At 47.7% G+C, this 15248-nt stretch overlaps 1 protein-coding gene across 2 annotated transcripts in view; it reads left to right on the top strand.

Annotated features, from left to right (window-relative positions):
- Positions 1-217: 217 nt before the first annotated feature.
- The window catches only part of LOC125716424 (neuroligin-1-like), a 165174-nt gene continuing 150143 nt past the window's right edge, over positions 218-15248 (top strand). Inside the window, exon 1 of one of the 2 annotated variants that reach the window (XM_048988701.1) lies at positions 218-764. The gene's annotated coding sequence lies outside the window, so the exon portion shown is untranslated. Of the gene's footprint in view, positions 765-911; positions 1005-15248 lie in introns of those variants that run through there. The other variant, XM_048988702.1, reaches the window with a different exon arrangement.

Raw genomic sequence — 15248 nt, 5'->3', positions numbered from 1 at the left:
TCGGAATAGAAAATTTAGATTTCGCCTCCGTATTTTAACATATATATAATATTAGATTAATACATCTTTGTGAATATTTATGCCTACATAACAAATATAGGTCGACCTGCATCTTAATTCTTGCATTATTAATTTCCGTGGGCGCCAGAATCTGCACCCTTTGATTTCCGCGCGAGCCTGCAGAAGGATGGCTCGCGCTCTGCCATGCGAGTGAATTATAGCAGTCGCTGTTTTAATAGGTCCTGTCTGGAATAAAAACCATTTGGAAGGCTGCCTTTTTTATAAAATTTTTTTCTTTTGCTAGAAGCAAATATGTTGCGACGCATCATTACACGTCCTGTTTAAAGCTCTCCCCTTTAAACGTCACGTCTGACGCGCTCACCCCTCCGGACCGCTGCACCGCTTCTTCTCGGCATTTCGGGGACTCAGCGGTCAGCGCCAAGCAGCCGAAGTTCACCGCAATCAGCAGGAGAAAACAGGCTATTTTTCAATTTTGGAAAAAAAAAATACATATATATACACATTGCGCCAGAAGACTACTTATCTAACTGGAAGTAACGGGAAGCTTGGCTTTATTCCTGTGCATAATAATAATAATTATTCATTTTTGCTTGCGCTCTGCCTAGAAAAATGAAATGAAAAGTGTCGTTCTTTAAAACCATCAAGAAACTGTGACAAACGCAGAAGCTTTTTCTACTTTCCTGCCCGTCACCGATGGACCTGAAATAATCCCGTTCAAAGGCAGTATCTCCGCCTTCACCCAGGTAATTTCTGATGTCCGGAAACTCAAATTGCACTATAAAAAGGAATATCAGAAAGGGATTATTTAGATCTTTATGCCGGTGCTAATATTACGATTGAAAGATTGTTTTAAGAACAGCGTTTATAGGCAACTTGTCAGTGCCGTCGCTGGATCACACCGCACGACTTTTCCTGATATTTATATATTTATTTATCTATCTACTTGCGATCACGACGGAGACTTATTTGGGCTCTCATCACCTGTAAGTATTTTAAGTACTCAATCGACTTGAAATTTGCCAAACGGTAAGGTTTCATCTTTTCACTGTTAAAAAAACTGTGTGACGAAGTAGTTAGAGATGCATCTGATTTATAAATTACATTTTGGCTGGAATATGTATATTTTCCTCCTCTTAAATTATAGGATGAAAGTTGCGTATTGTTGTTTTCTACTGATAGGATTTTAAATCGAATTAAGTGTTATATAAGTACAAAAAAGTATATATTAGTCCATGTTTCGAGTAATGTACAGCACAGTAATCATTTTTAAATTATGTGAATGAATACACGTAGCTATCTGGTCGAAGACAATTTTGTTCTGAATATATTTAATATATTTTAGCTTAGGCATTCCTCTTTCTTACAAATGAAGCATTTAAATACATTTTCTTTTGAATGATAATGATTGTCAAAGATCTTGGCTGGAAAAAAAAACAATCTGGAAAGGGTTCGGGGCTGCATGGCTGTGCAAAGTGCTGCTTTGGAGTAGAAGGCGACTCAGAAACGCAGCCGGATTTTACAGCCTCCCTCGTTCGTCCTCTTTCGGATCATGGAAAGAGAAACGCGTTATTAAAAGCCGCCATCGCAATATAGTAGGATAAAAACCGCAAACAACCAGGATTTCTCCTACTTGCGTCAATAAGTTGTTTGAAAGCTATTTCCACCAGACAACCTTTTCAGCCGTCTTGGTGAAATAAGTGTGAGTCATGATACCGGGATCTCTGCGTGAAATCCACTTGGCATTTTAAACACAGTAATGTAATAAAAGAAAACGTTGATATTCCTTCGCCAGGTAAGGTGTCTTTCTGTCCCCCTATGTTTTATGACCATATTGTCTGTAGGTGGCAGTACAGATCATTTCTATATTCATCGAGGACAACACAATTAATCTTGTTACCCTCGGCGGTGCGGGTGGATAACAAAATGTTAGTGTGTGATCGTGGGTGTGTGTGTTTGTGGCAATGATGAATCTTTATGTTCGCTTTTAGGTTTGGTTATACTATAGCTAGAAATGTCACTTCTTAAAGGTAAAACTGACTGTTTCCTAAATCTACTGGAGGTCAAAAAAATCTTGGAAATCGTGCAGGATCTACCTGCGGTGTGTTGAATGAGGAGCTGCATGTTGATCAGCAGGGTCCGGAGCCTGGCAGTGATCAAAGGCAGGCCGTGGGAGATTAAAGGTGCCGCGCTTGGTGGCTCAGCCTCTCGGGCTCCTACCGTGCAGTTTTGTAGTGGTGAGATGGCAGGAGGGGGGCATCCAGCCCATCACATGAATATTTATGAGCGGAACAGCTGTGCCCCCCTGTGCCATGTTTTACAACCAGGCGCCCGGTCACGTTTCCTGGCGACCGGCGACTCCCGGTTGGCCACCGCTCCGAGAAGATGACATATTTCTAAAATCGGCGCACAAGCGCATCTCGACACCAAAACCTCCTGCAGCGAGTCTCGCTTGGGGAAAATAATTACCCGACGCTTTTCGAAATACATACCGATTGGCGCTGGAGGATCTCTGGTCCCCCCCTCTGTAACGATGACGTGCGCTACACCTGTTTGGCAGCCTGTCCCGAGTTGTAAAGGATTGGTTTTCATTTGCCCTAAATTGAGAGACGTCCTTTGTTGTTTAATTCCCAAACAGCCGTACAGTGGGTTTAAGTGAGAGAACCTAAAGCAAATATGGAGATTTTGGTCAATTCTTGGCTAATTGTTGGAGGCTTATTCACTTACTGATGTGCAGTGTAGCTGTCTGAAGTCTGTATATTTGTATATAGCTAGACAGCTGATGGCTGAATAGCATGCATTCAGGAGTGGGTGATGCAGAGAGATTCACAGCCCTAGTATCATATAAGATTATGATTAGTTCAGGAGCAATTTGTAGCAGGTATACAGCAGAGAACCATCAATGCTGTTAAATCTAATAATCTTGTTGTTCTTATTGACACATGTCAGTAAAGACAAAATGCATCAGCTCGTTGATCATTTTTTTGCACTCTGGGAACGAGAGACCATTGTCTGATGGGGGCCATGGTCCTGAGAGGCGTTGCGTGATTTCAGGAAGCTTTTGAAGGTAAGGAGATACTGGCGGACGAGGAGAATTGGGAGCAAGATGCTTTGAAATAGACCCACCGAACTTGGGCAGAGGCTGGTAACTGCGTTAGATTGACTGATGAGGCACATGAAGCTGCAAGGAGAGTATCACATCACACCACATCACACCACATCACAACACTGCTGCTTAAATCCTGTTTATATTGTTTGCATAGGCACTGAAGCAATAGGCACAGTGTGGTTTGCTCAGGGCTACTTTTGTTTCCTGTTGTGGCACTTTTGTAGACTTGGTGTGATCTAAGAAGTTTGGGATTTTTTATTTTTTTGGGGAGGGGGGGGTTGTCCCGTGTAGCTGACAGGGCACACTGGTTAGAATGGCACCTACCATTCCTGTGCAGCAGGCCCCTCCTGCACACCTCCCTCGGAGGATCGGCCGCAGATGGAGGAGTTTGATCCAGGCTGCTTCCCCGGCGCGCGAGGGGGTGGAGACGAGGGCGGAGGAGTGTCACCGGAATCGCGGGCGGTCCTGAGCACACCGTCGTCGTTCGGCGGGATTGGCGCGGGTCCGGCGAACTATTTCAGGGCTGCCGGTATTACTCACGGACCTGTCAGATGTCTGTGTTAGTGCGCTACAGCCGGCGTGCCATCGAGCCGAGCGTCGCATGCTGTTACGTTAAACTTCCTCCGTCGCATGCTGTCTTTGCGTCTCGCTTTCCCCGCTGCTGGCGATTATCTAACCGCAAGATATGCTTTCATCTAAGCCGGCCCGATTCTAAACGCTCTGCCGAAATACTCTTTAATAGCATCAAAATGTTTAGATTTTTACTCTGAGTGAATTAGAAGCCAATTTGTGTGTTTTTCCTCTTCTATGAATGTAAACATGTAGGTTTGAGAATCTGAAGGCATTTTACGGTTCATTTTGAATTATAATCCGACCTTATAAAAGAAGTCCTTGCCTGTTGTGACTGTGAGTTCATTCTTAGTTATGTCATAACTGGAGTGTGATAAGGCAGCATCGTGACTCAGAGGTGAGGGGGGAGGTCTGGTGTTTGACGCCGGTGCCTCACACCTCCATTCAGGTTTGACCCCTGGCTCTGTGTCTGTGTGGGGTTTTGTGTTTCCCACACAGTCCAGAAACATGCGGTCAGGTGAACCGGCGTCTCTGATTTGCCTGTTATGCCTGAGTCTGTGCCCTGCGACAGAGCGGCGTTCCAGCCGAGATCCCCTGTGTTACCTGGGATGGGCTCCAGGCTTTCTGGTCTGTCACCCTGTCCTGGATAAGCATTTCTGGAAGATGAATGGATTGTGATTAAGGCTGGCTTTAAATGTAATGTTATACAGGTCTGGCATTTCTATTACTCGTCATTCCCATTGTACCTTTTGGGGAAAGGCTTGTGGGATTTTACGTGCAGTAAAATGTTAGTCAACTGACGTGAAAAGCAGTAACCGGTTGCAGCCTTTGCCGGCGCTCTGTTAAAGGTCATTTTCCTGTTGTCTTCTGCAAAGGGGTGCAGCACAGTGCCGAGAAGCTCGTGACTCTCCTGGCGTGGTAAACACGCTTCCGGTACGTGAAAAGCTGCTCGAAGCCACATTTTCATAAGACGACTGAGGCTGTTAGCGACCTATTCATCTATGTCAGTCATTCATCACTTGAATAGTTGGCATTTAATGGATGTGGATAATAAAATACGGTAGGTGAACTCATTCACTGTGAATGCAAAATGGCTGCTTTCTTATAAGAGGTGTCTTGCACACGCGGTTGGCTAAGTATACTGTAATTTAAAAATAAAACCCCAGTGTTAACAGGCAGAAGTGCACGGCAACAAGGGAATATATATCAGTATCAGAGTTTGAGTAGCATTAAAAATTGTGATTTCCATAACTGTCACTTATTTTAGTCAGTGTTTGGTCCTGGTGAGGAGGTCATCTGTGGTGGGGAATTGGGGGTTTCTGTCTGATGTGCTTATTATAGCTCTCCCTCTCTCATGGGGGGTGGGGGGGGGTGTGCAGTATCGCAATGGAAATATCTAGTTTACATCAGGTCAAGGAATAATTTCAGGGGTTGACATCGTATGTCATGGGGTGACTTCCGTATCGAGGTTGACGTGGACCCCCCCACTCCCCTCTCGCTGACCCCTCTGGCTGCAAAGACCCACTATGTCTATATTTACACGCCCTGTCAAGGAGAGCGGTGTGAGGGTGTGAGACTTTGGGGTGCTGGATCATTTACTACTGCTACCTCACGCTTGACATGATGGCAAAACGGACAGTTGTGTGGGGTGGGCTCCCGGGTAATGGAGTGGATGAGTGACTTCGATACTGTGCCCCCCCCATGCTGTTAGGAAACGATCGAAAACATCTCTCCGCTGTTTAATACCAAGACCAGATTGAGTTTATTGACTTCCAGTTTACAGACATTCACTATTCGCTTAGTTTTCTTTGCATTTCTGTCAGGGCCATACACAAGGGCGGGGCCCTGACCCTAGCTGAAGGCTGATTGGCTCCTGGAGTGCCCTTCCCCTATCACTCACCAATTCACAGCATATCATTGGCTAATGATAGAGTTATCCCCCGGTATGAATTCTGGTCTCTCTTGTCCCCCCCCCCCCCCCCCCCCCATGTTAAACCCTAGAATCGGCCCTGCTTTTTGTCTTTTGCTGCACAGTCCTAGACAATGCGACACTTTTATCTGGGGCAATAAAAGGGAGTTTTACCGCATGTGGCCCAATATGTGTTGGCTGTGAAAAACTCATGGATGTCATTTAATTATTCGATTTTAGCTTTAATTTTCCTGGTTTATGCTAAATGGCGATGCTTTTGGAACGCAGCGGCCTATTATTTAACGCTACTCTCACTAAATGCAGCCATATGAATAATATGAATATTACTCTGCGTGACCAGTAGCTGGTCGCGCCAAAGTGTCCGAGCGCCTTCCGATGGCAAATGAACCCCATCTGTCTTAGTTTTCAAAACAGCCCCTAATAACCTTAATTTGGGAGTTTGCTTGCGGCCGCCGCTCTCACGAATGCCATTGTTTCAACAGGATAATTATTATAATTGTGCGTGTAGTGACCCTGCGGCAGCAGCAAACCAGGGCGCATGCAGCAGTTGTGGCGCATGCACTGCATTGTGTGTGTTTGTTTATATTTGACACCCCCTGACCCTTGGACCAGTGTTTCATTTATGTAGTCCCCCCCCCCCCCCACCACCCTTGGGCATTGACAGTTTACAATGCTCCTGCGATGTTGAAATGCCAGCCAACCCAGGTGCAAAGAACAACAGCACACCTAAGATTCTTTCACCTGTTTTGGGACATAACCCCCCCCCCCCCCACCCCCTGACTGTACTATCACCTCCCCCCGTGTTCTGCCCACGACTTTGGAAAGTCAAGTGCGACTCTCTGTATGTCTTTGGTGGGAGTATGACTCGTGGGAAATGTCTTCGCTTCCGGAAAGATCTCCACTTCTCCGCCGCAGAATTTAGGGCAGGAGAATGGCAGCGCTGGGCCGCTCGTGGCTCTGGCTTTCTGGGTCAGCCCTCAGCTCGATCGGGACGGGCTTCTTCCATTCATAGGCACCCCGCTACCCACCGGTGATGCTGCGCGGATACGGGACGGACACCCTATTAGCCCACTACCGCCGGGGAGGGCACAGGCGCGGAGTCGCCTGGGGGCCGGGTCCGTTTAACAATGCGTGCACGGACCGCAGACCTGCACAGAAATAGCCTTTCAGGGAACGGTCGACGTGACATTCATTCAGCGTCCGGGTGCGACGTCCGCCGGCGCTCAGAGATGAACAGTTTCATCCGTCTGCCCAAATTAAAATGGATCTCACATGCTTGGCACATGGCTGAATTTCAGATTCTAAATCTTTAAAGGTAATTAAATTCCTAATGAAAAAAAAACGAACACTCGTCGACTTTAACAACCGAGTCACCTTTTATTTGTAGCTATATATAAATAAACATTTAAGCGCCGCATGAGTAACATATGATTATTTATCGGTGAGTGGTTTGGCCAGAGAACCCAGACAGAAACAGACAATATTAAATGCTGATTATCAGAGGAGCACATTTTAGTGAGCAGTTACTAGACTGTGCTGGGTCGTTTCATCTCTTTGTACTTTTAAGCAGTAAAAGTAAATCGATTCTAGGATTTTTTTTAAAGGTGTGGGCCATAAGAGGGGCCATAATTCATGCTGATGGGTCAACCTTATCATTAGCCAGTAATATGTTTTGAATCGGTGAGTGACAAGGGTCGGAGCACAATGGGGGCCAATCAGCTTTTATTTTGGGCCAGTGTCCCTGTTACCCCGCCCCCTTGAAATCTGCTGAAGTGTTTCTTTCATATTGTGTTCCTGTAGGCCAATAGGAGCGCTGTCGTTTTGTTGTGGGACAATACGAGCGCTGTTTTGTTGTGGGCCAATAGGAGCGCTGTTGTTTTGTTGTGGGACAATTCGAGCGCTGTTGTTTAGTTGTGGGCCAATAGGAGCGCTGTTGTTTAGTTGTGGGCCAATAGGAGCGCTGTTGTTTAGTTGTGGGCCAATAGGAGCGCTGTTGTTTAGTTGTGGGCCAATAGGAGCGCTGTTGTTTTTTTGTGGGCCAATGCGAGCGCTGTTGTTTTGTTGTGGGCCAATAGGAGCGCTGTTGTTTTGTTGTGGGCCAGTAGGAGCGCTGTTGTTTTGTTGTGGGCCAATAGGAGCGCTGTTGTTTTGTTGTGGGCCAATAGGAGCACTGTTGATTTGTTGTGGGCCAATAGGAGCGCTGTAGTTTTGCTACAGACCAGTGGGAGCACTGCTTTTCCTCATGACATGCTCAGGTTCCCTCTGCCTGTTGGACAGGGGCCCACGTGCACCGTGAATATGACCGCGCTGGCAGTCAACTGCGTATCGCACTACATGGAAAAGGGCGCATGCGGAAATCGCAGCCGAGCCACATGGTGGACATCAGCAGCACATTGGCGCCGGGTTTGTCACCCCCCATCCCCCCCCCGTGCACACGTCGTCCTGAGTCCTGCGCTTCCGGGGCCGCGCACGGCCCTCTGCCAGCCGCGCGCCGGTGAATTACCCAGAGAGCCACTCCACAGAAATAATCCAATTTAGCACTGTAATAAACTCCTGAGCAGATGGGATAGGGATCCTCACAATTAGCCCATTAAATGCATATAATCTGATGGAATCCATAAATACAGAAGTATCAGCGAGCAAGTTATAACTGGGGGGGCCCCGCCCACTGGCACGCCGTGCCCCCCTGCCAATGCCGTGCAGGCTGGGGAGGGGCTTTGATTTACAGGAGGAAGATGCAGCCACTAGCTCAGGTGCTTCCTGTGAAGCTTGATCGGCAAGTCAGCCTGCAGGTCATGTGGACCGGGGGGGGTCCTCTGTAAGAGTGGGTTGAATGGCCAGCAGGGGGCAGGTAACCCCAGGGCTACCTAGAGCATGTAACAGGGCAAAGTCCTGGAATAAAGGTAGAGGAAGAAAATATGACTGGGAGGTATTGATTTGCAGATGGTTGATATGCGGTTTGAAGCTGCACCATGCACTGCCCTGTAAAGCTCACCATTCGTATTGGTGCTTTATGGCCTCTGCTCATATTAAGGTATCTATCAAACTAACCATCACAACTGGTTAGTGTCAGTATATAATACAGCTCACCTAATGATTTTTTCTGCTCCCGGTATAAAACATTCTGCCAATTATCCCTTGAGATATAGGGCTTGAGATGAAGATTGCTTATCAAAGAAATTTGTTCACAGACAGAACAAAAGAAATAAAAGCGCCCTCCCTTTACTTAAAGCGTAGATAAGAGAATCTGGGATGAATTGTGCGATATCCCGCGATAAGGAGAGCAAAAATCACTCTTGTGTTTGATATGAGGCCACGAGGAATCAGGAAGTTTGGGACAACAGGATATTGCGCTGCGGGTAATTTGCATGAAATGATGGAGTTAGCACTGGTGCCCCCCCCCTCCCTCCAGCCCCCACCGAGCTCCCCCGCTGCCTTCCCGTAAACCGGGGGACAAGAATATGACCTTTATTCTGCGATGGGGTCCGTGTGTGTGTGTGTGTGTGTCTTTTTTTTTTTTTGCCCTGCAGACGGCTCTAGCGTCGAGGTTGAATACCCTCCCCTTTCACTGTAGATCCTGGGGGCTCTCTTTTCAGTCGGGGGCCGTCAATGTGTGGCCGGAGACCAGCCCCCCCCACCTCCCCCCACACAAGGTGGGATGGTGCCAGGCTTCTGGGGTTACAGAGGGATTCTCTGAGTCCGTTGTGTGGCCGCTTCTGCTGTCGGTTCCCTACGGAATGCTAATGTCCTCCGATCCCCTAACTAGCCTGCTGGTGGACCCACTTGCTCACTGCTTTCTGAGGACACAAAGCACAGCGAGCCACAACCCCCCCCCCGTCTCCGAACCGCAGAGGACAGTGCATGCTTCGATCACACGTCAGGAAATCCCAGGGGCCCATTGCACACTCCACGCCTCTGACACGAACGTCACAAACAGAGATACGTCAATAACAAAGAGTGACACCGAGCCTCCAGCTAGCAAATTCCTCAGGTGTTTTATTCTGACGTTAAATTCCTTCCTGCCTACGTTGTAGAGATGGCGGCCCCTCTCTTCATCGGTGACCCGACACCGGCAGGTAAGCCAGCGAGGTGCTAAGTGGCCAGACAATAATGAGATTACTCGAGGTCTTTCTCGTGTTTCTCCTGGTTCGTGCTGGCCCATTGTACGCTTCGGGACTAAGCTGCCGTACTCCTCTCTGCCTAACACACGATAGTAGCTGAGGATTTACATTAATTTCATCAAAAAAGAAAAATGTTACTTTTTTAAAGGAATCCTGGTAGGTGGGTGACGTTATTATTATTTTTTATTAAATTTTCCCTGGAGCGGGGAAGTATATAGGTCCCAAGGTCATAACGTAATATTTCCGAAAGACTGTCGTAAGAGTTTTAGGGAATTCTTGTTTCCGGACACGCCTTAAGGAAAACTGATGGCCGCAGACTCCTGAAGAGGAGCTTGTTCTGTGATGTAGCGCTGCAGTCTGTGAGCTGAAGTTCCCGGGTAGATGCTGGGCTGCTTGGTAGCTCACGCCGTCGAGTTCTGCCCCTGGTCTTCTGTGTTTGATGAGTTCCATTCACACTTCTACCCCATACAGGATGAGCACTTATGGAAAATGGATGCCAAAGTGAAATGTTTCTGGACGTGTTCAGATTAAAAACTGCTGGGGGGGCACCATGTAAATGGCTGACCCAACTTTTCACTCTTACCTGTATATGTTTGTTGTAAAGAGAGCAAGATGAGATGTGTGAAAACTAAAAGAATTCCTATTTACATCATTTCATTTCAAAAAGTTGTTTGATGTGATTCATTTTAAGAAGAAATATTTCATGGTATTGAAACTGGACATTAAATGGACTGTATATTATTCTTGAATGTGCTTATATATATGTTTTTGGATTTAAGCTACGGATGATCAGTAAAGATATGGTTGACATACATTTCTCTGAGAATGCACCGGAAGGCCATTGGGACCAGGCACAGACACATTCGTCTTGGAGTCTGCCGGACCGCTTGGGCAAGGTCGTCGGCCCCCGCTTTCCCCATTACCAGAACATAAACAGAGGAGGGAGATGTGGACGAGGCGGGATAGGACCGCGATTTAGAGCTGACTCAGATGGGAAGGTGCGTGCAGGATTATGCAGTTTAACAGCCGGCAATTTACATTCATCTGTGCTGAACGGGGAGAAGATATAAAGGAGACTTACGGAAAGACCCGGAATGAGCGAGTCGAAGGTGAATGATAGGTTAAAGGCAGTGAGAGGCATAAGAGCTGCAAGGTTGCCGTCAAGGTTGATTTGCCGAGATGCCGAGAACGATTTGCATATAGTGTTTGCGCAGTTATGAGCCTCTGCGTCATGTGACAGCACGTGGGCGGGGCTTTCGAATATCTAAGAGCAAATCCCTGTTTTGCTCGGGGCACCGCATTGGCCCCCAAAGCCAATCCTTAACATATTTAGGTGTAGGAATCTCATTACTTTGTGTCAGAGAGAAGTAATGAGGCTTAGCGCGGGCGAGCGGGAGGCAGCCGGCGGGTGTCATGTGACTGTCCCGTAGATGAGGGTTTGTCCAATCCCCGTGCTTCATGCTCCTGTCCTGTATGCAGTGTGAGTGGGGAGGAGACGGCCTGAGAAATGAATGAATGAGAATCCCCTTTGGCATTGTGTATTTGTTTAGTGGTAGCCTGGCATTGCTGCAGTGTATGGGATTAAATTTACATATTCAATCGTTTTATATATATATATATATAAACAAGATGGAGGTTTTGCATCTTTAGTGTCTAGACTGAAACAGAAAAAGCAGAAGCATGTAGGATAAGAGACAAAACTCATACGACCACGTTATACACTGGGGGGGGGGGGCCTTCTTCGACTTATGCCAGTTCGTTGGGGCATTTAAAGGTACGAGGTGGACAGAGATGCCGGTTGGGGGGTGTTCATTCAGGGAGGGGGGTTGGCCCCAAGCCAAGAAGCACATCAGCTGTGGAAGTGAGAGGTAGTTGGTGGGGGTGGGGGGACATTGAGGTTATTACTTCGATGGACCTGGGAAAGAATAATACAGATCTCATGGGGTGGGGTTCGGGGGGGGGGAGGGTTAGGGGTCATAGATAACCCCCCTTCCCCCCACACCTTTCCGGCAGGTTCCAGCTTCCTGTAGGGAGAGATTCTCTGAGGGATGGTACTGGCGTGATGGGATATGCTGGGGGAGCAAGCCCCCCCCCCCGGCCCCCCCCGGCCTCCACCCACAGTCCCCTGCAGAGTGCGTATCGCTCAGCGTGACAATGTGTGGGCCAACCGATGGATGGATGGAACTGTACTACTTGTGGTGTGATTGTCTGAAATGAATCTCATGCCCCCCCCCCCCCGGGTGTCCTGGGTGTTCCCTGTCCAGTGTCCTGTGGTTCCTTGGATAAGCCCCAGGCTTACTGTGATCCTGTACTGAATAAGTGCTTCGAAGACGGATAGATGGATGAATGGATGGATGGATGGATAGATGGATGGATGGAACATTGAACATGACTGTGTTTTCACGTGTGTCCAGATAACATTCTGTCGTCCTTTCTTTAAACGTCGCTTGGATCCTCTGTGGCTTATTATCCGAACGCATTAATTATAGAATGAAAAAAATTAACAGAAATTAAATCCGGGTGTCTGTGTCACATGTATATGACAGTATGTTAAAAAACAGAAGTGGGGTTAGGGTTAAAGGTTAAAGGTCAAACGGTCAGTTAAATGTTACATGCCATTGGCTAATGGTAATTTCTTTGCATCTCGGACAAAAATGGCTGGGAAAAAAAACATAAGTAATCTGTTCCATGGGGCTCCCCGGTCGTATTGCTTGGGAATGGATGGGCGCACACATAGGGGAGGGTTAATTCTCTGCGAGTGTTGCTGCGAGTGACAAATTAACGTCTTGCTGTTCCAAGGTGGTCGCTTAAAAGGCCGGCGGCAGCAGCGGCGATCGATGGGCCCGCGTTGCGTCGTTAATCCGCGCCCCCCTTGGCAGCCATCGACCCCTCCGTGTCTGTGTGGCAATTCCGCCGATGCGCCCCAGAAGCGGGGAACGCTAACAGCCCACCCGACGGTCCCCAGGGATAGCAGAGAGGACTGGCAGAAAGTAGTTTGAATCTCCCAGATCCAGCGTGGGGCCGACGGTGAAGTGGGAACATCAGTTGCATTTAAGCATGGGGCGTGACCACTGTAAGGGCAAGTAGCTTTAGCAGGACGGGTTTAGATATAGTGGGTGATAGAGGAGTCACATTACACACTATATAACCGGCCCTATTTATGCAAGCTCAGAATGGGTTTTACCGTTGATGACGGAAACTAGCACCCCCCCCTCAACGCCACGGTGAGTGGGATCGATGTGCGCTGTCAGCTGTGGAGTGACTAAACCAGCAATGCTCACCGTAATGGGTGTAATCTTCGTGATTGATGGTGAGGGTAACTCCACCTAGTGGGGGTCTCAAACCGGTGTTTTCTCTATCACTAGTTCCCGTGGCTCTGGTATAAGCACTTTGGTGGACAGGAACGTGTGAGATGCAGATCAGAGAGAGCGCTGGACATTTTCACGTCGAAGTGGTACCTCAATTACACAAATAATTAGTTGGCTATAATTAATTACAGGTAATACTACTAGTGTCTAGCTGGTGTGTTATTAGGATCATGTGATTGGGAGGTTAGAACAGGCAGACTTAATTGCATGCTGGTAGAGTTAAATCACATCATGGTTGGCTAAATTTGGACATGGTTGACGTAGCCATGAAGTGCACCCAATCAGCATATCGCGTGAAAATTTAGATTATTACGTAACCACTGCGACCAAAAAAAACGTGTAACATGTAAGACGTGTATGTATATTGACCCTGTGATGCCGGCGATTTGTTGACTTATTGCGGGTGGGCACGGTGCTCCGCTAGGTTTCTCGGCCCCTCGACGGTGGCGCCCTCCTCAGGCCACAGGCGCTCGTGACATCCGCACCCTTGGAGAGCCCGCCACGTAGGTGTGCTGTATGTTTTGTGCATTTCACCCCGCCCACCCCCTTCCCCTGCAGGCTGAAAATAGCTCGCTCCGTCTCTGTGGGTATGCCTTGTAAATGACTCTCTTTTCAGTTACCGAAGGCATGACTCCTGGCCAAGGACTGAAACTCCCCACCCCCCCAAACCGAAATAGTCAGAACTGCAGTCAGGGTGACATGCATGAGCAATTAGGAGTGCAGAGTTGAACACCCCGGCTCCCCCATCTCTCTGTTGTCCATCCTACCCCCCCCCCCCCCCGCCCCTACCCCTTTGTAATCACAGAACTGTGGCCGCAATCATAGGAGGACAGTGCCATCTATTTAAAGCCAGGGCGGGGGCCAGCACGCGGAGTCTCTGTCTGCTTGGGTAGGCAGTTAGGTCACGGTATTTACATACATGCAGAGGAATATTGGGGCCAGGAGCGCCTTAGGAATGTAAAATCGCTTTATCTCCCAGAAGGAGAGGCACACTTGCACTGAGACCTGAGATTTGTTACACCTCCTTCGGTATATTTCCAATTCCATACATGGTCGAAAGGAAACAAATGAAACAAAAAACCAAAATGAGAAACAAGGATGACCCCACTTTCATCCCCAAGATTACCTGAGCACAGCAGCCCCGGAACTGGGGGGGGGTGACATCGCCCCCCTCTGGTCTGTTTCATTATGGAAGTACATGGTGTTATTTTAATTATCTTATAGTGACTCAGAGGTGACTTTATGATCCTGTCTCCAACAAGACCACCCTCGTTAGTTGCCGATAGCCACCCATGATACAAAAGAACTTCAGTAACGTCTGTTGGTCGTTCTGACTTTCAGGAGCCTGAGAACCTGATGCGGTGGAAAAGCACCCTTTATTTGAGCGCTGGATTGGACTGTACATTTTGTTTATGCTGGATTTCGTACTTGCTGCTGTACATTGGATTTTTTTTTTATTTTACAAATCAGATGCACGCTATTCCTTGTGGCTATGGTGTTATCCAAAGGCAGACGGCGCCGCCCTATGGGACTGGAGTGCAATGTGACCTCTGCTATTCCCTGTGCTTCTTCTGTGTACCGGCTTCTTCTGTTCTTCTTGGGGGGGGTTGGGTAACTGTGGAGCATGTGCAGAGCGTCTAGGCCAGTTTGAGTGCGATGCAACGTATACATGCAGGAGCAGATCGACTCCCAATTGCATTATCTGAGTGTCTTAGTCAGACCAAAAAAGATGTGATTTAGTACGATTTCAGTAGGACTAACATGTTTACATGTACTTTAAATGTCCGGTTTTAGTCGGACTAACGCAATAATTCAATTTTCTTATTGTGTAAACGTACTGATTGTCCGCAACAAATCAAGTGACATATCCATCCATCCAGCCATCCATCCATCCAGCCATCCATCCATCCATCCGTCCATCCATCTTTCACTGGCTGTCTCATTAGGACCTGGAGCCTATCACATTCCATCGCAGGGCCCGTGACTCATGTGTGCTGTATAGCTGTATTTGCATCTGTGATCTGTAAATTTTATGTCACAGAAGTGATAGTTGATCACCCCCTTCGAAGGCGTCAGTGAGTCATTTTCAGTTTTCACAGTATTAGTAAATGGGCCTACAGTTTTCCATCTGA

The sequence above is a fragment of the Brienomyrus brachyistius genome, chromosome 21 (assembly GCF_023856365.1).
Source record: "Brienomyrus brachyistius isolate T26 chromosome 21, BBRACH_0.4, whole genome shotgun sequence".
In the NCBI taxonomy this organism is placed as follows: domain Eukaryota; kingdom Metazoa; phylum Chordata; class Actinopteri; order Osteoglossiformes; family Mormyridae; genus Brienomyrus; species Brienomyrus brachyistius.
The sequence above is the reverse complement of the archived record's forward strand: the minus strand, read 5'-3'. Positions and strand labels throughout refer to the sequence as shown.